Below are 24340 nucleotides of genomic sequence, written 5' to 3'. Positions count from 1 at the left end.
TTGGCCAGGATGGTCCTGATCTCTTGACCTCATGATCTGCCCACCTGGGCCTCCCGAAGTGATGGGATTACAGGCATGAGCCATCACGCCCAGCCAGTATTATATTTTTTTAGAGAATATTTAAATTTGCTTCTTACAGGTAGCTAAGAACACTAGCAACCAGGCTCCCCTGAATACAGTTTCAAGGAGTGAGGTGATTTGAAGCTGTATTTCAAGACTTTTTCTGGTTCACTTTGCTCTAGAGAGTAGTCATTGTAGTTACAACCAAAAGCAGGCTTACCAGAGCCCTTTCTTTAATAGTCTCCAGACGTCTTATATTTGTCTCCCTAAATCCAAGAAGTTATCAAAGCAATGCTTGGATCTTTAGCCTCTTAACTTCCTCTGTGGAATTGGCTAATGCTCTAGGGAAAAACTGCTCCAAACACTGGACTTGGGATTTCATCATCTCCTGGATTTTGACCCCTTTGGCCCATAGTTTTTTTTTTTTTTTTCTTTGAGACGGGTCTTATTCTATCACCCAGCTTACAGTGCAGTGGTGTGATCATGACTCACTGTAGCCTCAACCTCCCACTCCCAGGCTCAAGTGATTCTCCTACCTCAGTCTCTGGAGTAGCTAGGACCACAAGTGTACACCACCACACCCTGCTATTTTCTTTTTTTTTTTTTTTTTCCCCTAGAGATGGGGCTCTCACTATGTTGCCTAGGCTGGTCTTGAACTCCTGGGCTCAAGTGACCCTCGTGCCTTGGCATTCTGGAGTGCTGGTATTACATGCATGAACTGCCGTGCTTGGCTGCATAATTCTTCACTGCCTTGCTAGCTCACTGATGCATTCAAGCTAATTTTATAAAGTTGTTTGTCTAGGGTTTGTAGTTGTTCTCAATAGGAGAGTTCCTCTGAATTTATCAGTACACTATTACCAGAAGACTGATTATTTCTTTGAAAAAAAAAATCATTAGAAGGAGAATTATTGGGAAAGTGGGAATGTACATTTTGATGGCTTTTGATACATGCTGTCTGCTTGCCTGTCAGTAAGATTGTACAGGTTTACAGAGGTCCATGCTAGTTTTCTTATACTTCACCAGCACCAGATAATAATTTAAAAAATGACCATTTAGATAGGTCAAAATTGGAATCTCATTGAGTTTTTATTAGGGCTATCATTTAGACTGTCTGAATTAGAGTCCTCTTACTGGCTGTATGCCCTTAAGCAACTTTGTTTAACCTCTCTGTGCACAGTTGCTTATCTGAAATATTGGAATAATGATTATACTCACCTCATGGGATTGAGGTGAGGATGAAATGAGTTAATATAGGTTAAATAAGTACAGCAGTGTCTGGTATATCAGTATCTCTCAGTAAATGTTAGTTTTGTTGTTATTTTCATTATTAATATTTATCTCTTCTTGACTAATGGTTAGAGCACAATGCTGTTGAGGGCTTTGCTCATGTAGTTCTTTCCATATCTGAAGAAACCGTGTGTATCGCTCAAAAATCTTAATAATCCATTATGGTTTAAGCTCAGGGGTTCCTTTACTTGAGATACCTTTTCTGATTTCTCTGGGCCAGGAATAATTTTCCTATTCAGCCCCCACAGCATATTACACTTGGATTATAGATACGTTCTGTCTTTTTACTGGTCCATTATATACAATCCCCAATCCCAAAAGCTGAGAAAAATGAGTATAACCTATTTAGTGCAAAATCTCTACTGGCCTAAATGTACTTGAAAAAACCTGACCTGAGTTGATGTTTACTACTTAGGGTCTTGATATGTCTCACTTAGTCTGAATATTCATACATTTCTCTGCAAAAATATTCCCAATTCTGTTTAGGGGTGTTTGATCATATATGATAAATGGACCCTATTAGCTATCTGATTTCTGCAGCCTATCTGGGTCTACGGCATTTGGGTAAAGTGTTTTGGATCTGCTTACATATTAAGGGTTGTGTGTATACTGTAAGTTTAGGAAGCACATCGTAATCCTCATGCTTTCCAGGCTTGGAAATAGGGGTTTATTTTTTCTTACAGCATTAGAATCCATTGCCGACAAGTGCTGTATTAATTCAGTGGCTTAAGTTTATCTGGGCTGAGATTTCTGTGATGCTCTTGCTCTTTCTTGCAGTCACAGAATGTCTGCTCCAGTTCTAGTCATCAAGCCCATGTTCCAAGTGGAGAAAAGGAAGAATGGCAAAAGGCAAAAGAACATAAGCCTCCTGAATCTGTCCCTCTTTTAAAGATTTTTGGGAAGCCTGTCCAGTGACTTCTACTTGTATCTCAGTGGTCAGAACTGTGTGATACTGTTACCTGTCTGTGTAAGAGAATGGAAGGAACGTAGTTTTTAACTTGGTAGATGATACCCTACCAACATAGAGAGTCTCTAGTAAGAAGGAATGAGAAATGGATATTGGGTAGACAATTAGAAGTCATGGCTAATATTTTTTGAGAACTTAAGTGTTTAATAAGTGCTAAATATTTTATACATCTTATCTTCTGAACTCCTCACAAGAATCTTATGAATCTGGCATATCATCATTCCATGTTTATACATGAAGAAAGGGAGGCTCAGAGAGGTTTTCATCTTCCCAAGGCTACACTAATGGTCATCTTGGGGTGATATTTGAATATAGGTTTGATTCTAGCATATACATTTAGCTAGTGTGCTGCACATCCACTGGGGTATAACATTAAAAGGTTAGGTAGAAGCCAGATTTTGAAGGGTGTTGACTGCAAAAAATAAGAGTTTAGACCAACCCCTGGCCTACATAATCATTTTCTAAATGATTACAATTATGTTTCTGTTCTAACCAGATCTATTGTCTTCATGCTTTGAAGTTCTTCCCCTTTTTGTTGAACCTGGGGCGTTTTTCTAGCAAGAACTTGGAAGAGGCCCTTCCTTTAAGATCCTGCAGACACTGCTATCTCCTTGAAGACTCTCCTAGGCTGACTCGGTCACTTTCTGTTTTGCATTCCTACAATACTTGGTACACACACCAAAATATTTTTATGTTGTATAATCTTCTTACGTGATTGATTATGACTCAACTCAGTTTGACTAGTAAGAAGGGATTGTGTCTTCTTCTGCAATTTGTGGCAGTTAGCACAGATTCTGGCACCCAATAGGCATTCAGATATTGATGGAATGAGGAAAACAATGAATGCGTGAATCAAGATCACATGAGATAGTAAGGAAAAAAAAGTCACAGAAAGTGTATTTTTATTTTAATTATAATGCAATTCGTGGTATCATCATTTGGGTATGATCAATACTAACTGTTCACAAATGGAAGTCTAGTGTATTTATAGGAGAATGTTAGAATGTCAGCAATTTTGTGTTTTGAGTTAGTTAACATTATGCTTTAATTTTTTATTTATGTTTAAAACTTCAGATATTTTCTTTATGAATACTAAGATAATATTTATATATTACTTTATACTGTTTATTTTTACATTTTTTCTCTGCTTTGAACCTCATAAAACCCCTATAAACACAGGTTTTTTTTTTTTTTTAATGTTTTACCTTCTGACTACTAATGAAGTCAGAGACACAGAGAGGTTGGTGACTTTGTCAGGAAGCACACAGCTAGTGAGTGACAGAACAAATCTTGTTCTCACTTGAGATTCCAGAATTACTTAATGTTTAGATGATGTCTTGTTTAGCCTTGGGTTCTCTACAATTAGGGGTCAAATTTAGCTGAAATAATTCTGGTTTCTTTGGAACTGTCCAGCTCATTACCAACAACAACATGTCCTGGCCACAGTCTGTAGAAAAGGGAGCGCAAAGAATGGGGAACTATATTAAAGGGTTTTGAGTATTAAAACTTCTCATGGGAATGAGTGTTAAATGTATTTCCAGGCACAGGAAATTTCTGTTGATAAGACATAAGGTTTGCAAATTAACTGAATTGTATCTCAGTGTATTGGTTAGGAGAAAAGAGAGTATTGACAATCAGTGACGGACGCTGTTATGGGAACCAGAGACTTTAAGGCTTCCTTTAGGACGCAGTAGTTTATCTTTGTGTACTGTTACCTTTTTAATATTTTGAAAGTTTTTGAAGGTAAAGATCGTCATCAGTGCTTAGTAACTGACTACACGAATGTCACTATACACATATTGGAAATTAAAGTGCATGAGAATCATTCCTTTTTGGTAGAATGAGAAATTGCTTAGTGGGTGATATGAGGTGGTCAAGAAAAGTCCCCTAGAAACATTGTCCCTCCCACTTAAAATTTAAGGCTACTTAAAATTTAATGACATGTTATTTGTTATATGTTTATATATTAATCAAAGCAATTGAAACAGTGTGCTTATTTCTAGAAAGAAAATAGTATACTTATTTCTAATCATTTTAATTGTGAGAGTAGCAGTGAGAGGCTGATGTGAGCAGGGAGGGTGGGCAAAGCTTCAGTGAGCGGGAAAGGACTGTGTGCTCCATTGTCAGATCACAGCCACGTGGGTGGGAGCCTAGAGGAGGACTCCTGAGAGCATGACCTGCCTCAGAGACATGGATGGCAGTGCTGGAAACAGCTTGTTCTCTCCCAACTGGTTCAAAGACAGACCCATGAAAGTAGTGCAAATGGTGAGTGTAGGTTTAAGTGTGTTGTAAACAAGTGGGCAAAACCGTTTGGGGCTATTTAGAGAAGATAGGAGAATTCTCACTGAGGGAAAGCATAAAGAAAAAAATAGAAGATAAAACATGCTAAGCAATAGAGGAGACTTCTTTTTTAAGTTACATTTTATATAACCAGATTTTTTTGAAATGGATGTATAAAAACGAAAAGATTCCATTTGACTAGAAAAAGCAACAAACAGCATGGTAACACTTAGAGGAAAGAATGAGGCTTTGTAAATAATGCCATTTTAAATGTTTTATAGAACCCCTTATTTGTGTCTCAATCCAAAAAAATGTTGAAAAAGCAGCCACTAGAACCGATGAAACAGTAAATATGAATGTGTTTTGTGTCTTTGGGAAAAGGTATGACGGAAACATGCCGCCTTACCTCTGTATTTATTCAGCACTGATTGATTAAACAGCACCAGAAATGAGCGCTCTGTTCAGTGCCTTGGGAATTTTAGAGGTTGAGGGTTTTGAGCCAGGTCTGCAAGAAAGATATAGCCAGAGATCGACAGAGAGAATCATCAGGTCAAACAACAGTACCTTTCACTGTCGTGCAGAAGGGGTAACAAAATAACAATAGCCTGTTTGACTCTGTCTCTTATCAGATACTCGCTCTTGGGCACATTAGTTAATCCTCTGAATCGAGGTTTTCTCATCTTTCATAAGGGCAGTATCTGCTCGCAAGGTGTTGTAGAGGTTAAATTAGACATGGATGTAGACAAGTTCAGTGCCCACATGGTTAGCATTTAGTGACTAGTGTTGTCGTCATCCCAGGAAATGATCCAAAAGAACAATTACTGACCTCGCAAAGGTACTTAATCCTGGGAAATACTGCCTTTGGGAAGCTCTTCTTTATTCCTGGGGATTTGAACTTGGGCCTCTTGATGATCATCCACTCTCTGGGTGCTAGAGCATTGGCTAAAAGGCGAGACCCTGATCTCAGGAGAGATTTTACATTAGAACCAGCTGTAAAGGGCAGACAAGACTGGCATTGCTAAGGACTAATTCTGCTTTCTGCTTTCTGGTTTTTATCCTTAATTTAAAAAAAAATCTTATTTTATTTTAAATTTACAAATAATTATCTGTGTTTTGGGGCACAGTGTGATATTTTCATCACTCTGGGATGATTAAATAAAGCTAATTAACATATGTAACACCTCACCTATTTTTTTGTGGTGAGAACAGAAAACCTACTCTTCTAGCAATTTTGAGATGTATAATACATTAACTGTGGTCACTGTGTTTTGCAATAATCACTAAAACTTATTCCTCCTGTCTAACTGAAACTTTGTACCCTTTGACCAACTCCCCAACTCCCCCTGCCTCCTCAGCCTCTGTTAACTACCATTCTATTCAATACTTCTATGGGTTTGCCTTTTTTTTTTTATTCCAAATGTAAGTGAGATCATGCAGTATTTGTCTTTCTGTGTCTGGCTTATTTCATTTAGCATAATGTCTTCCAGGTTTACCTATGGTGTTGCAAATGACAAGATTTTCTTCTAAAAAAGCCCTGTATAATTTTCCAGTGTGTGTATATCCTGCATTTTCTTTTTCCATTCATCCAACCATGGACACTTAGCTTGATTGCATATCTTGGTTATTGTGAATAGCAATGCTGCAGTGAACATGAGAGTGCAGATATCTTTCTGACATACTGATTTCATTTCCTTTAGATCTATATTCAAAAGTGGGATTCTGGGTCATATGGTAATTTTATTTTTAGTTTATTCGAGGACTCTTTCTGCTTCTGGGTACTACCTGGCTACATATTAAAATGACTTGGCCGGACATGGTAGCTCACACCTGTAATCCCAGCACTTTGGGAGATCGAGGCAGGTGGATCACTTGGATCACGAGTTCGAGTCGAACCTGGCCAACATAGTGAAAACGTGTCTCTACTAAAAACACAAAAATTAGCTAGGCGTGGTGGCACAGGCATGTAATCCCTGCTGCTCAGGAGGCTAAGGCAGGAGAACCACTTGAACCCTAGACGCAGAGGTTGCAGTGAGCTGAGATCATGCCACTGCATTCCTGCCTGGGCAACAGAGGGAGACTTCATTTCAAAAAAAAAAAAAAAAAAAAAGAAAAACACCTAGATTGCCTGTTGAAAATACCTATTCTCAGGTTCCACCCTAATCTAGAGTCCTCAGAGTTGTGTATTTACAGATGGGTTCGTCTGTAGCCATTGCAGCTCCTGATGGTGGACTAGTTTCAGACCATTTGGACATTTTCCTGCTGGGCTGAATAGTGACTTCACTAATATTCCAAGCCTCATCTTATTTGTTCCCTGTTCTCTTGGATCTTGGAATGTCTCTGAGCTTTGGATTACTGACTATGCTGGCTCTCCTCTTCTCTTGCAATAGTGCCTTCCTTCTCTGAGTTTTTGTTGTTGTTGTTTTTGAGATGGAATCTCACTCTGCTACCCAGGCTGGAGTGCAGTGGTACAATCTCGGCTCACTGCAACCTCCACCTCTCGGGTTCAGGCAGTTTTCCTGGCTTAGCCTTCCGAGTAGCTGGAAATACAGATACATGTACACACGATATTCATTCTAGAATCTGACTCCAGATAGGCGCCCACCACCATGCTCAACTAATTTTCTTATTTTTAGTAGAGACAAGGCATCACCATGTTGTCCAGGCTGGTCTCAAACTCCTGACCTCAGGTGATCCACCTGCCTTGGCCTCCTGAAGTGCTGGGATTACAGGCATGAGCCACCATGCCTGGCTGCTTCTCTGAATTCTTAAAGCCTGTACCATTCACCCAGATTTGAATCAACATTAACTGAACTCCACAGAAGCAAGGTGTGCAAACAAGGCAGAATAAACCATTGTTCCGTTGCTCTTTGTTCATTGCTTTGTTCCATCCCTTTATACTGTAGTAGGGATAATAATAATTATAATTATACTATAAAAATGGCTACTGTTTTTTGGACATGTGCCAGGCATGTACTAGAGTAGGTGCTTTATGCTTATCTAATTTCCTATTCATACCTCAATGAAGGAGAATCCATTTTACAAAGGAGGAGATTGTTGGACTTAAAAACTCTGTTCTTGCCGGGCGCGGTGGCTCACGCCTGTAATCCCAGCACTGTGGGAGGCTGAGGCGGGTGGATCACGAGGTCAAGAGATCAAGACCATCCTGGTTAACACGGTGAAACCCCGTCTCTACTAAAACTACAAAAAATTAGCTGGGCATGGTGGCGCGTGCCTGTAATCCCAGCTACTCAGGAGGCTGAGGCAGGAGAATTGCCTGAACCCAGGAGGCGGAGGTCGCGGTAAGCCGAGATAGCGCCATTGCACTCCAGCCTGGGTAACAGGAGCGAAACTCCGTCTCAAAAAAAAAAAAAACTCTGTTCTTTACCACTTTGTTGATTTAGTTATTGCTATTTGCCTCCACTGATATGGATAGGTCAGGGAGGACTTGGAGTTTTAGTCTTCCCCCCACCTCTTACATATGCTAAATGCATCTCAAATATTGGTTAAGTGAGTGAGTGGATACAAAGGTACTTGCGAAGTGCCCTGAGAGCACAGAAGGAATTATTAGATCTCAATGTGGGCACTGTGGAAGATTTCATGGTGGAGATGGCAGATGCATCATGCCCTGAGGGAGAAGCATTGTTTTGATGAATGACCCTATGACCAAGCAGTTTTTCTCCACTGCTGTGGCTAGGATGATTCTGAATTAGGATGTCAATTATCCATTGAGGATTTGAATGTCATAATGTATCTGGGTGACTTGGATGGGTCTTAGCCTACTTTTGATGTCTGTGGATTTGATTTAGCTAATAACAATACTAGACTTCACTGAGCCATAGTTTACAAAGTGTAGTTTAAGATGTGGAAGAGATAAAGGTATTTAGATTTTTAAACATTTCAGAGGAGACAGGTATCCTGTTGTAGCATGTGGCTATTGTAAAAGACTGCCTGTGTTTCTTGAGGATCAGTTGAAGAAGTGTATCTTGGGGCTGGTCCCTCTCAGAGAACAGGTAGGGATGCCAAAGACTGGGAAGTTTTAACCGGGAGAAAAGTGGTATCAGGTAGGAAGAGTGAAGAGGGACCCTCTAGGTTGAGCTAATAGCTGAGATCTGGAAGAAATAACTCATACAGTGTGTCCAGGGCATGGTGAGCTGCCCTGTGGGTGGCTAGAGCAGAGTATATGAGGAAGGAAGTTGCAGGTAAGGCCTGAAAGGTAGAATGGGCTGGACTGTGGAGGGCTCTGAGTGCAGGGTACCCATTGCATGGTGCTACACACATATTCATTCTAGAATCTGATTCCGGATAGCTGATTGATTATGTCTCATTTTATCCAGTAAGGGCCTTTAGAGGGGATTCCTTCTTGCCTGTTTTCCCATAGTCCATGTTGGTATAGCAAAACATAGACTGTCATGTTATTGTGAGGGTCTAGGTAAACTCTGTATTATAATGCCTTAGCACTTAATATTTTTTCATAGCTCTTTTCCGTATGCAATTTCATTTTTGATTTTTATAATCACAATGGATGGAATAGTAATCCTGGAACCAATATTGGCTATCATTTATTGAGGTTCTAATATGTGCTAGGCATTCTGCTGATGTTTTATAAACATTATCACATTAAATCCTCACAATTGTGCAACGTAGTTGTTCTTATTTCTGTTTTGTTATTGAGTAAATCAAAGTTTAGAAACGCTGAGTAACTTACTCTCAACTTACAGAGCCCCTCAGGGATGGGGTATCAGGAAAGAAGAGTGAAGAGGGACCCTCTAGGTTGAGCTAATAGCTGAGATCTGGAGGAATTAACACATACAGTGTGTCCAGGGCATGGTGAGCTGCCCTGTGGGTGGCTAGAGCAGAGTACAGTACATGAGGAAGGAAGTTGTAGGTAATGCCTGAAAGGTAGAATGGGCTGGAATGTGGAGGACTCTGAATGCAGGGTACCCATTGCATAGTGCTACACACAATATTCATTCTAGAATCCAACTCCAGATAGGCAATTGATTTTACACCATTTTGTCCAGTTAGGGCCTTTAGAGGGGATTCCTTTAGAAACCAGGCTCTGCTGTCTTTCCATTTTACTGATGGGGAACCTGAGATCAAGAGAGGGTACCTTGCCCCCAGGATCACACTTGGAATGGTCAAAGAGTAGCTTGTCCAGGTTATTGTGAATCTTTTCTTGACCTGTAGGTACCATACTAGCTACCACATCCTGCTACATAACACTTGGTAACATGAGTAAGTAACATGGGTAATGGCCAGCAGGCACCTCTGGGATGCTGCAATATACATTTTCCTTCATTTGCTCTAAGGATCCATTGACTTAATCTCCTTCAATAGTTAGGACTCACAGCCCTTGGTGTTGGCAGCTTAGCCATTATATCCTCTTCTCATATTTAAAATTGAATTCACCATTCTTGCTGTGTAAATCTCTGGAAACAATCTGCTCTATAAAGGGCACTTTGGCAAGGCTGTAACTCCAGCCTGATTTGAGATGCTGCTGTAATTAGTTATAGGTCGGCATTAGCTAAATTGAATGTAATCCATCATGCTTATTGGATGTGGTGGGGGATATACGTACCCTGAAGGGTCAGCAAGAAAGACACATTAAATATCAGATGAGCCGAGTATTTGCCCAGGAAGGTGAATATACAGGGCAGGCCAGTATGTTCATTACACAGCAGCTTTTCTGCAACTACACAGAAGAAATGGTAGGGACTAGGAAAGAGAAAACACTTAGAAACTTTTAAAATAAATTGGGCTAGTTACAAAGTGCCGCTTATAAAAATCAAAATCAAACGGTAATTTATGAGAGTGGAAAATAAAATAAGTCACTCATCAGGTAGTTATGAAATATTTCTCAGGAAGCATGGAACTCCTAGGCACAGGTATCTCAATACCTATAGATTATCCTGGGAGCCTCAATGGTTTTCACTGCATTTGGGAACTTCGACTGTTTTAAATCTCCTGAAGTGCTACACACAAGATACTCCAAATTATAATGGCTTGGCAGCTTTTTTCTCACTTCTGTTCCTTGGCAACAACAACAAAATCCCTTTATTAAGAGCCTGATGTTAAGAAGTACTAGGGCATCTCAGGGGTACAGTTCTTTAGACTCCCCATTTTAGAGGATATGCTCTTGAAGACAGCACTGTTGTGGCTGGCTACATAGATGTCAGAAGCAACTCAATATTTGAGTATGGAAATTGATAGATTCTATCACTGGTTGGTTTGTGTATATCCCAGCTGAGGAGTAAATCTAAGCTCAAGAAAATTCACAGACTGGCTTTGATATCTATTTTGATTCACAAAAGTAGTATTTGGTGTCTTTTACCTTTGTTTTTGCTTCATGAACACATTGGAAGTTTGTTAAAAAATTTATCCACAGCACAAGTTAACATCTCTAAGAGTCTTGAACTCAGGAGAGGGTGGTTCTTGTGTGGAACAGATGCATTGAAAAAAACACAAAATATGGCCCACTGTATTTTCTTTTGCCACTGGTGGGCCAGCCCATAATTACAGAGGTGCTTACAGAGGATATGAAGATGCCACTGTTTGATTCAATTCATATGGGGAAAAGCAACCTAAAATGTGTGACAGTAGCACCATTTTTTGGAAAAAGAAAAAAATGTTGGGCCGGGCGTGGTGGCTCAAGCCTGTAATCCCAGCACTTTGGGAGGCCGAGGCGGGTGGATCACGAGGTCAAGAGATCGAGACCATCCTGGTCAACACGGTGAAACCCCGTCTCTACTAAAAATACAAAAAATCAGCTGGGCATGGTGACGCGTGCCTGTAATCCCAGCTACTGAGGAGGCTGAGGCAGGAGAATTGCCTGAACCCAGGAGGCGGAGGTTGCGGTGAACCGAGATCGCGCCATTGCATTCCAGCCTGGGTAACAAGAGCGAAACTCTGTCCCCCAAAAAAAAAAAAAAAAAAAAGAAAAAAATGTTAACTAAGGAGCTACATTGAACATCTATTATTTTCATCCTATTATAAGCATGCGAGTTTCCAAGCAATGATAGAGACACACAAAGCTAGTTGGTCAGCACCACCATTTCAGTGAATGAAATTTATTTGCTTTATTGAATGTTGTCAAGTCTAATCTTAAGCAGGCAGCAAATCATAAAGAATAGCTTCCGTTTTCTTTTGTTTTTCTTCTAGAGAGAATCTGATTTTCTTTGACTTCACTCCACTACAACATGAACACTGCTTCATTGCTTGGCCTCACATATTAAACAGAAATATTTGCTTAGAGTATTTATAGGCCTTCTGTTCTCACATAATCCAATTCCAATTCTGGTTCCCCAAGTTAGTTATCATGGTCATTTATTATGTCTTGGGGCAATACTTGCAAATGGGTTATTTCTAAGTATTTATTCTGCTCTTGGGAGATGGATTAATCCTAGGTGATGGCTTATTACCATAGACCTGGCTTGTGTTACTGTGGTTCATTTACTTTAGGTTTACCTGAATTTGTAAACAGTTCCTCAGCATATCTTGCAATAATAAAGCTTTAAATACTTTTCACATCCTTTTCCGAGCTATTATTTAATTTTATTCCCAGTATTCCTGTGTGGTTATTGAAAATTTTATGAAAAAAAGAGACAAGAGTCAGGAGCAATTAACTTGTTCAAAGTATTATTACTGGTGGACTAAAGATTAGATTTCATGACCCCTAGATCAATTTTCTAGTTCTTGACTGATTGATTCCTTAGCCTTTTTTTTTTTCGTGGGGAGTAGGGATTAAGATTAGCTTTGCTTTTGGTATCCTCTTTAAGACCATACCTGCTTCCCTGTAACCTACGCACCAGACTTAACACACGTGCCCACATACATGTGACCACACGTAAACATTCCCTTGGCCCCTCTTCACCCTGCCTTGAAACCTTGTCAATTTTATCTCTTTACCCTGTTTCTAAACAGCCTCCACTTCTAGAACTAAGAGGAAAATGAAGGCAGTTGGAGCAAAGGGAACAATTCTGGTGTAGAAAAAAAAGTATCAGCAAGTTTCCCAGGAAGTTTTGCCTGAGTCACTAGAATTCTGGCCCCATTTCTGTTTCATTTGACAGTACAGATGGACTTTGGGCAATTTGAATATAATTATAGAGAAGGAGAACCTGGTTTCAGATTATGTCATTCCTTATTGAGATAGTATTTATAGAGATAGTATTTATAGCCAGCAAATCAAGACATTTTTATATTGAAAACATTTTCTTTATATTAATGACCTGATTCATTTAGGACAGCTACATAGTTACTCCTACTCAATCATTAAGAACGCCAAACCCTGGCCCTTCCTTTTTCGTGCTGGTGATTTTCTTCATATAGCCATGGTGTGATAAGGGATGATTCATTTTTTTGTTGTTGTTATTTCTAATGACTCATTCATGGACTGAGGAGCCCCTGGGACTAAATGTAGTTGCTGAAGCAATCATATCTCTAATGCTGAGCTTTCTTTCTGACAATTAGCTCGCTGGCTGTTCCGTCCAACATGGTCAATGCGTAGAATAAGACATGAGTTAGGCTCAGTGTCTTTTTCCATCTGGTGTAGATGTGCTATAAGCACTGTCAGCCTGGGTGAGGAGAGATCTTGAGTGGCTTTCTCTGAGTGACTTTAGCACATGTTACCTCCTTTCATGAAATGGTTTTGTTCTGGAAAGCCAAAGGATTGCTTAGAGAGAAGGATATGAGTCCTATTATGGGATGTTTATGAAACCTTCTCTCCACATTCAAGATAACTAATGAAAAATTTTAAAGCTGTCATAGTGGAAAATGCATAGGCTTTGGAGCTAGAGGACCAAGCTAACAAGCCTCAGTATCATTATATGTAAAATGTAGGTAGCGATATCTGCCTTGTCATATATATGTATATAAATGTGTACGCACGCGCGCACACACACACACACACATACACACACTGCCTAATACATTATGATGTCGTTTCTCATAGCTTCTTGCCTTGTTGCTTCTCAATATATGTCTAGTGCCATTCCTCTCTGGAGAACCAGAGAACTGGATGGATTCTCACTATTACTGCTCATATCATTCTCGTTTCAAGTGCAACAAACAGAATCTCTTTAAGCCTTGGATCATATCATAATGCAGTGCAAATTATTCTTTCCTTTCCTGTGGGCTTTCTGCTGGCCCACCAGTTCATTTGCATATGCTACTTTATATCATCTTTCACCAACATACTTTTGTTAATATTGCAGTTTCTTAAAGGCTTTTATCCCTGTAACCTCCTAGGTTGATTGTTTCCTGTTAGTGCATTGGAGGGTGGATTCATCAGGCTCTCAACATATTGCTGCCTGTAAATCTCATGTAAGGGCAAGTTAGTTCTGGGAAGGTGACTTAAGGTAGCAAGTCCTCTTATCAGCGTGTAGATTCTTGTGAACACCCATTACACAGGTGACCTTTTCTGATTATGGATCTTACATGCTCCTCTTCATTATCGTGTCTTAACCTGCATCTGGGGATCAGGTTTCTATTTGAGCTCATACACCTTGTCCAGTTTCCAATTTCGTGTTGTAATCATTTAGTAATTGTTTCAGACAAAGCTTGGGCTACAGCTTGCCAACCATGAAGGAATCCATTTCAAGGGTAAATGAGATGGAAGAAGTAAACATAGAAGGAAAAAGCATATTTAATCTAAATGTCTGAAATAATTTAGCATTTTGTGACATGTTAATAATGTTGCCAAGTTACAGATGTCATAATTTATTAATATTTGTCCAGAACCTCTTGGTGTTACCTTGTCAGAAGCTAAAAATATTATGATAATAAAATAAAACTGCATTGCCTCCTGTTAGCAGAATTGCCTGTTAGAAATAATTTAATTCATTAGCACTTGATGGTTATCTTGCCTGTATAAGAGAAGCAGTATATAGGGTATGTTGAAGATGGGAAACTGGGGAATTTATTAATAAGCCACTGTAAATGGTTTGGGTGAAGAGTAACTGGGAACTTTCTCAGGCTTCAAAGACAAGAAAACACTCCAATGCTTGAAATAAAAAGCTCCTGAGAAAAATTATAAAAATGACATGAGAAAAATAACTGAGTTTATTACATCAAACATATAGTCAGAGGTTTAACATAGGTAATAAATTCACAGAGATAAGAAAAGTATCCAGATATGAAGAAGTGGAACCGGAGAATGGAAAATTCACTCAATGGGAAATATAAAAAAGAAAATGTTCAATTTTACTAATAATTAAATATGCGAAATGAAGCAATAATGAGAATTTGAAAATATGGATTAGCTATGGCTCAGTGAGGAGGTTGGCAAATCCTTACTAAAAAGCAACTATAAAGCTGGACAGAATTGACAAAAATAATAATTTCAGTGTTCTAGAAACTGTCCAAAGTTATACAACAATCTGAGAAGCATTTATATTCAAAGAACAGTATGACTTTCTGTAAGGACAGTGGGAGTCTCCGATGTTGTTGAGATTCCTCTCATTTTCCCTCCTCCCACTACAGCTTTGTTAGCATGGAGGTTCGGCCAGGGCAAGGCAAGCGATGAGGACTAGCAGTGGTGTTGCCGAATTGACTTGATTTCAAGTGGCCGGTGATGCCCACACCCACCAGCATTGTCAGTGGAAGTGACAATCTCAGAAATAGGGTGAATGGGAAAGGCCAACATCCCTAGAAGCCTGAGGTTGCAGGAGTGATTAAAGTGAGCATATTCCTGTGTGAGATGCAGCAAAGACTGTACAGAGCTCAAACGGCCTATATACTCTTGGCCAACTTTGAGGCTTGCTTGTGCAGAGGAGACACGGAAGGGCCCAACAGCAAGTGAAAGTCTGGGCAGACATAAAACAGCTTGGTCTTTGAATGCATGTGCCCACCCACCCACAGATTCACTGGCAGAGATGAGAGCTTTTTGGCCTTGAGAGGGTGGATCGCATCCTCTGTTTAATCATTGACTGACTACCAACCTATGTAGACACAAAGGTGACTCTTAAGAGTTTAGGCTTAATAATGAAAAATAAGAGTAGTAATAGTTAACAGGAACTCAACAGGGATATCATAACCACACACAATGAGGTGAGGGAGACAGATTTCACAGATTTAGCTGAGGCAAGTTATTAAACAAACAATAACCTTCAAGTGGGGAAAAATCAGTATCTAGAGTTACTACAATATGTACCTATAATGTTGAGGTTTCAACAAAATATGATGAGGCTTACAAAGAAACAGTAATGTGTGATTCACACTCAGAGGAAAAAAAGCAGTCAATAGAAACTGCCTGGTAGTGTCCTCAGATATTGGGTTTAGCAGGCCAAATCTTCAAAGAAATTATTATAAACAGGTTCGAGAAACTAGATGCAACTATATTTAAAGAATTAAAGGAGAGTATAACACCAGTGACTCAATGAGCAAGGATCTAGAAATTATAAAACAAATTCTGAAGTTGAAAGGTATAATAACTGAAGTAAATTCATTAAATAGCTGGAAGAGCAGATTTTGAATGTTCTGAACACAGAGAAATGATAAATGTTTGAGGTGATGGATATGCTACTCACCCTGATTTGGTCATTACACATTGCGTACATGTACTGAAATATCACACTGTATACCATAATATGTGTGATCATTATGTGTCAATTAAAAATATTAATAAAAGCAAAAAATACATTTCCTGGTGTTGGTAGGATTCAGTCCAGTCACCTTAACTATCTAGAACATTGGGTCAAGGAATATTTTTTTCCCTTTGAATCTACTGACCCAACAAACAACAGTCCATATATGGCTATAAAAATAAAAATGTAATTTCATGCCAAAAAATGTCAGGGACAGGGAAACAAATACTGGAGGATCTCATTTATTGTGAAATCCAAAAATAGTAGAAATTACAGAGGCAGAGAGTAGAATGGTGGTTACCAGGAGCTGGGGTGGGGGGCGGGTGATGGCGATACTGTTGGGCAAGAGGTACACACTTTTAGTTATGCAAGATGAGTAAGTTTAGGAGAACACAACAAAGTGACTGTAGCTGACAATACTTTATTGTATACTAGAGATTGGCTAAGAGGGTAGATCTCAAATGTTGAATTTTTCTTGAGTTTTCTTGAATTTCTTTTCAAGAAAAATTTACTACAGGAGCTAAACAACAAATTTAAGATGGAGAAGAAAAAAGTTAATTTGAAAATAGACTGATAGAAATTACCTAATTTGAAGAACAGAGAAAAAAGATTAAAGAAAAAGATACAGAGTAAAAGACAAAGTGAAAATTGTGAAAGCTAAGAGAAAATGATTTTTGATATGATTAATAGCTGACATTTTACCTGAAGCAGTGGAGGCCAGAAAACAATGAAATGACCCATTCAAAAAACAAAAATTCTATTCACCAAGAATGCTAATCTATCAAAACTACCCTTCATAATTGACTGCAAAATAAAGACATTTGTAATGAAGACTGGGAAAACCGGTTGCTAGCAGACATGTCATATACTAAGTGAAGTCCTTCAGAATGAAAGGAAATGACATTAGTTTTAACTCAAATCCCAAGGAAGAAGTAAAGTGCATCAGAAATGGTAAGTACATAGATTAATAAAAAGTACTTTAATTATATCTTTTTATCATGTCTTCTCCTAACTTCTTTGAAGGATGTAAATGCGTATAAAGCAATAGTAATAATAATGTATTAGGTACTAAACATATATAGATGTGATAAGTGTGATAATGGCACAAACTCTTAGAAGAGGAAGAAACACATAAAAAGTCTATCTCTGAGGCTAGTAGTACTCTGATGATAAAGACAAAGATATCATAAGAAAACAGCATGCCAATGTTCTTATGAATAAAGACACAAAGCTCCTAAAAAAAAAATTAGCAAACCAAATCTGGCAATATGTAAAAAGAATTATTGACTGTGACCAAAAGAGATTTATCTGAGGAATACATGGCTGTTTTAATATCAAAAAATATAATATACTTTATTTATATCATAAAGGACAGAATCCACAAGTTCATATTAATAGGTACAGGAATACTATTCCATAAAATCCAACACCCATTAATGACAAAAATGCTCAACTCATTAGAAATAGAAAGGAACTTCCTCAACTTGATAAAGTGCATTTAACAAAACACCTATAGCTAACATCATGATAGTGAAAAAGTGGTTGCTTTATCCTTAAGAAGGGTAAGAAAGAGGGGAGGGAAGGGAAGAGAGAGAGAAAGTAATTACTGAATCATTGAATTGCATATATTTCTGGGTAGGCTATGGTGAAACTGACAAACTCATACTCTAGAAATTGTTGCAGACCTTTGGGAAAATAACTCAGTGATAGATGGCAAGAAAAAATATTAATAAATGTAAAATTTTGAACCTATCTTAAAATATTTAAAATAATAGGAAAAAAATCCCATGTGCATGGAATATTTGTTGTAGCATTATGTTTAAATATGTAACATTGTAAACAATCTACTGTTCTCATAATAGTGAAATGGTTAAGACATCATTTGGGTGATGTTTCCACTTAAAAATAGTTGCAATGACTAATGACATTGTTGGTAAATATGTATATTAGTTTCATCAAAGAAAACAGGCTTTAGAATTGTAAGTTTTCTATAATTAAACTGCATAAAATTATATATACTATGCCTACACTGGAAGGAAACATAACCTGGTAAGGTCAGTGAAATTACAGTTGACTTTCTCCTTTTTAAAGAAATTTCATTACTCTTGCCATGAAATTGACAAAAATAAAGCAAATATGACTGAGAGGAAAAAAATAGTGACAAATGCAATTGGAGTCATTTAAGTTCAACTAGAACAGAAAGGATAGATATATGGATGGGAATCATGTTTATAAGGTTCAATTGACATGATTTGATGGTTGCTTAGGTATGGAATTGAGAGAAAAAGTCTTTGTTGACCATGAATTTCTGTCTTAGAAGATGCTGACCCCATTAACAGAAAGTCCGTATTAAGAGAATGGTTCTAAGGGCTATATATATGCTTAGAAGGTGATCTCATTTTTTTGTTATATTATTGAGCATCAAATGTAAGTATTTAAGTAATGTTATTTCACTTTGGGATGTGTTGAATTTGAAGTGCCAGTGTGACTTTCAGGTTGAAATGTCCAAAGGTCAGAATGATATTAATATATAGAACTTTGGCGAGAAGTTGGACTAAAAGGGTAGCTATGGGAATTATGCATGTGGGTGGTAGAGAATGAGGAAAAGTCATTGAAGTTCGTGATTAGGAATCATTATGAATTTTAAGATAGCAGATGAAATAGAATGATGGATGCCTCATGTCGAAGGGTAGAAGAATAAGTAGATGGGAGGCAGATAGCCAGTTTTACTCTGTGTGTGTGTGTGTGTGTGTGTGTGTGTGTTTTGAGACATTTGGCAGTGAATGGAAGAAGAGAGATGACACAATACTCAAGCAAGATTGTAGAAAGGATTTGTTATAGAGGTTTTTCTTAATACTTCAGGCTGAGATTTTCTGGTTGAAGAACCATCTAGACTCATTACTGCTGTGAATGTATTCTAGCCCTCCTCTGACTTAAATACGCGCTTGCCAGCATATACAGACTTTTTCCAACGAAGCATGCATGATTCCATTGTGTTCTATCACTGAAATGACTGTTGCCCTAATGACATTTTCTATTGCAGTAAAAGATGAATTTTTAAAATCAGTCTCTCATTTTGCTGCCTTTCACAATGATTGTTTTCATCAGAAAACAAATTGGCTTGCCAATTTTGATAGCTTCTTTGTTAAAACCAGGGATTTATCTTTTTTTCTTTCCCAATGTATAAATAAGCTTTTTAAAAAAGGAACTTTAGGGCAACTGAAATCATTAAAGAGAGTAAGAGGTTTCTGGATGATGACCAACAAAAAGATTAAAACTCCTTAGTCTGGAATTATGAAGGTTGAAGTGGGACAGAATTGAAGCCTAAATTGACAAAAGTTAGGAGGAAGCACAATCCAGTCTGCAAGTCTTAGAAACCAGAATGGGAGGTAGCTTTTTAGGTGCTAATACCTGCCTCATGGGGTCTTTGTAAGGATTAAGAGATGCTATATTAAAAATGCTTTGTAATTCATAAAGAGTGATTCAAATAGATGATGTTATTAGAACTTGGTGAGTGGTGTTTTGAGAAAAATAATAGGGGAAAAAAACCCTCTGTTTTAAAGTTGTGTGGGAAGAATTTACCAAGGTAGCATAAATAGAGTGCTCACATAAGGTCACAGGCATTTGCATCTGAGTGGATTTTTAAGGACTGTTGGGTCTTTTCTATATCGTACCTTGACCCCTGAAGGTGAACTACCACATGTTACTCATCACATGTATTTGTTAAAGACACGGTAGTGAATTACATGGACACTAAATCCACCATTTCTCTCAGCCTGTAGCATTGTAAAAGCTTCTTTAAGTATAAAGTATATATATCTTCAAGTATGAAGTATATATATGTAAAGTACATTTATGATATATACAATTTATACTAGAAAATAAATTCAGATAATATAAAAATGTGTAAGTATTGAGCAACTCATTCCCCAGAAGGAAAAATGTCCTGATTTGTAGACTTTGCTAATTTCTTTTTTTTTTTTTTTTTTTAGACGGAGTTTTGCTCTTGTTGCCCAGGCTGGAGTGCAATGGCGCGATCTCCGCTCACCGCAACCTCCGCCTCCTGGGTTCAGGCAATTCTCCTGCCTCAGCCTCCTAAGTAGCTGGGATTACCAGCACGCGCCACCATGCCCAGCTGATTTTTTTGTATTTTTAGTAGAGACGGGGTTTCACTATGTTGACCAGGATGGTCTCGATCTCTTGACCTCGTGATCCACCCGCCTCGGCCTCCCAAAGTGCTGGGATTACAGGCGTGAGCCACCGCGCCCGGCCGACTTTGCTAATTTCTATGACATAAATACTTTTTCCATAGCTGATTTCAGGTTACCCACAAGACTGCACTGAATATCAGTTGGGAAGAGATGCATGGGAGCACAACATTGTGTAATATTTTCACCATCCAGATACATAGATAGAATAATCTGGAGAGCATGGATAATAGTAAAATGCAGTTAAATAGGAAGTAGTGTGCTTTGAGTATTTATTACCTTGGATTTTCATGTAACTAATTTTAAGTTCACATAATTTTATTTTTAATAATGACTGTGTTTAACAACCAGCTTTCAAAATTTCTGAAAATTTAATTGCTTTCTTAAGCTGGTGTGAACTGACTCAACCACACAGTACTCTAAATAACTTATGGGTCACAGAAGAAATAATAATAGGGATTAGAAAATATTTAGACCTATAAGATGATGAAAATGCTACATATAAAATCTTGTAGGTTGAGTGTGGTGGCTCATGCCTATAATCAGCACTTTGGGGGATTGGAGTAGGAGGATTGCTTGAGCTCAGGAGTTTGAGACCAGCCTGGAAAATATGAGACCTCATCTCTGCTAAAAATAAAAAAAAAATCACCTTTCTGACTGGCATGAGAAGGTATCTCATTGTGGTTTTGATTTGCATTTCTCTAATGATCACTGATGTTTAGATTTTTTTCATGTTTGTTGGTTGCATAAATGTTTTCTTTTGAGAAGTGTCTGTTCATGTCCTGCACCCACTTTTGGATGGGTTTTTTTTTCTTGTAAATTTAAGTTCCTTGTAAATTCTGTATATTAGACTTTTGTCAGATCGATAGATTGTGAAAATGTTCTCCCATTCTGTAGGTTGCCTGCTCTCTCTGATGTTTCTTTTGCTGTGCAGAAGCTCTTTAGTTTAATTAGATCCGATTTGTCAATTTTGGCTTTAGTTGCAATTGCTTTTGGTGATTTCATCATAAAACATTTGCCCATGCCTATGTCCTGGTAATGTCCTAGTTAATGGTATTATCTAGGTTTTCTTCTAGTATTTTTTATGGTTTTGGGTTTTACATTTAAGTCTTTAATTCATTTTCAGTTAATTTTTGTATAAAGTGTAAAGAAGGGGTCCAGTTTCAGTTTTCTGCATATGACTAGCCAGTTTTCCCAACACCATTTATTAAATAGGAAATTCTTTCCCCATTGCTTGTTTTTGTCAGGTGTGTTGAAGACCAGTTGGTTGTAGATGCATGTAAAGGTCTTATCATGTCCTTTGCAGGAACATGGATGAAGCTGGAAGCTATCATCCTCAGCAAACTAACACAGGAACAGGAAACCAAATGCAAATAGGAAACAAACACCACATGTTCTCACTCATAAGTGGGAGTTGAACAATGAGAACACATGGACACAGGGAGGGATACATCACACACTGGGGCCTGCTGGGGGTGGGGGATAAGGGAAGGGAGAATATCAGGAAAAATAGGTAATGCATGCAAGGCTTAAAATCTAGGTTGATGGGTACAGCAAACCACCATGGCACATGTATACCTGTGTGGCAAACCTGCATGTTCTGCACATGTATCCTGGAACTTAAAGGAAAAGAAATAATAAAAGCAGGAGAGAAAACCCCCCAAATTAGCTGGGTATGGTGACTTGTGCCTGTAGTCCCAGCTACTCAGGAGGCTGAGGTGGGAGGATTGCTTGAGCCTGGGATATTGAGGCTGCAGTGAGCAGAGATCATGCCACCACACTCCATCGTGGGTGACAGAGTGCAACCCTGTCTCTAAAGACAAAAACAAAATAAAAAACAGTTGTGGGATAAGGCTAAGACATTACTTAGATGGCGACTTAAAATATCAAAAAAGATTTGAAAATCACAAGATGAGTATTCACCAAGATAGTTTAAAAAGCCAAATAAATTATTTAAAAATAGAAGAAAGATACAGATGAAAGCAGAAATTAAAGATTTTTTAAAATACAGGCAAGATTAGCAATATCAAAAGTTGATTCTTTGAAAAGACAATAATGATAAAACTTTGGTGAGAAGGCTCAGACAAAACAACATTAGTCCTAAACCAAGGCAGTTCTACAAATATCATAGAGATTTAGAAGATAGAGAAAATCAAGCATTTATAGCAGTATGTTTGAAAACATAGATAAAATAATAAAATTCCTAGGGGAGATAAACTTAAATTGACTCAATTAAAATAATAGAAAACGCTATTGGCTCATACTTTTCAATAATTGAAGTGACACGTAACTTCTAATGAAGAAAACGTAAGTACCAGGTGATTTTTATAGACAAAAGCTACCAAATTTTCAAGATAAATATTATTCTGGTCTTATATAAAGTTTTTCAGATAATAGGAAAAGAAGGAATACTCTCAATTCATTCTGTAAGATCAGTAAAATCACAAAACCAAAACACACAAGCATGGTGTAGGAAAGTAAAATTACAGGCTAACCTCACTTATGAGGATGGATGAAAAATTTATACCCAAACAAGAGTAAACAAGAATTCATAATGTATAGAAAAGGTAATGTCATAATTAAGTTTATTCCAAGAATACACAGGTGGTTTAATAATAGAAAAATTATAAATCTGATTGATTACATTAACAGAAGAAAGGAGATAATCCATATAATTAAAGATGCAGAGAAGGCAATTTATTAAAAGTCAGAAACCTTTCCTGATAAAATCTCTTAGCAAATTAGGAATAAAAAGGGATGTCCTTAATTTGATAAGGAATGTCAACTAAAAACCTTCTGAAAATATTATTGTAATGGAAGGACATTTTAAGAACATTTTCTTTAAAATCTAGAACAAGACAATGTTCACTATCTTGGCTTCAACATTTTGTTCGAAGTCCTAACCAATACAATAAAAGAGAGCAAAAAAAGAAATAAACAGTTGTAAGGGTTGGGAAGGAAGAAAACAAATGAAAAAAATTAAGTAGAAGGATATTCTCTAACAGATATTAGGACTTCTTATAACAACTTAATAATTGGGACAGTATAGTATTGATGCGGGATAGACAAATTGACTGATGGAACTGAATAGAAACGGGCCCATGTATCAGGAAATCTGAAAGCATAAAGGTAGCATCACAGATGGCTAAGGTGAGGAAGGACCACCCAATAAGTGGTTCTGGGATATTTGATTATCTGTAGAGATAAAGCAATATTTTTTTCTCTCTCATATCACACGTAAATAAGAAGCTTCAGATTAAAAAAAAAACATGTTATTTGACTTAAGTGTGAAAGGCAAAACTTTCAAACTTTTAGGAAAAAGTCTGACAACCTCAAGTGGCAAGCATGTGATAAAACAGTATAAAATCTAGCCATCACATTCCTAGGCACATAACCCCAGAGTCTCATGCAAAGGTGCATCAGGGGCATGTTCAAGGATGCTCACAGCAGCCTTGTTTCTATAATTAAAAACCTGGAAACAACCCAGATCTCCATCAATTTGAAATAAAATTTAATTGGGTGGTATAGAATTCCCAATGGAATGTTATCCAGTGCTAAAAGTGAATAAACTACAGTTATCTGCAGCAACTTGGCTGATTGTTAACAACATGACGTTGAATAAAATTAAATAAAAACCCAGGAAATTGCATAACACATATTATGTTTATAAATCTTAAGAACAATAAAAACTAACTACCATTATTTATGGATCTGTACATTTGTTAAAAATGGAGAAAGAGCAGGGGACAGGGAGAAAAGACTCCATTTCTGCCAAGATGAAGTAACAAGGACCCATCCTCCTCAAACAACTAAACAAAATGGAAAACATATATGAAATGACAGTTTTCAAACTATTGGGTATCAGACAACCAACGAGAATCATCTCTGAGGGCTGAAAAACAATTTGAGCATTATAGTTGCCCTGGCTTACTTCCTGGAGAGGTCATGCCATAGGGAAG

General features: G+C 37.8%; 1 protein-coding gene and 1 long non-coding RNA gene across 4 annotated transcripts in view; both read left to right on the top strand.

The window, feature by feature from the left end:
* KCNH1 (potassium voltage-gated channel subfamily H member 1) overlaps positions 1–24340 on the top strand; it is a 455549-nt gene that overhangs the window by 152178 nt on the left and 279031 nt on the right. The window lies entirely within an intron of this gene.
* On the top strand, positions 7969–10989 carry LOC116558874. The gene is made up of 2 exons (XR_004272214.1): positions 7969–8655; positions 9337–10989. It is a non-coding gene; the product is annotated as an uncharacterized LOC116558874 (long non-coding RNA).

Source organism: Sapajus apella, unplaced genomic scaffold (assembly GCF_009761245.1).
Source record: "Sapajus apella isolate SASKATOON/1434 unplaced genomic scaffold, GSC_monkey_1.0 scaffold22, whole genome shotgun sequence".
NCBI classification, from domain to species: Eukaryota; Metazoa; Chordata; class Mammalia; order Primates; family Cebidae; genus Sapajus; species Sapajus apella.
The sequence above is the reverse complement of the archived record's forward strand: the minus strand, read 5'-3'. Positions and strand labels throughout refer to the sequence as shown.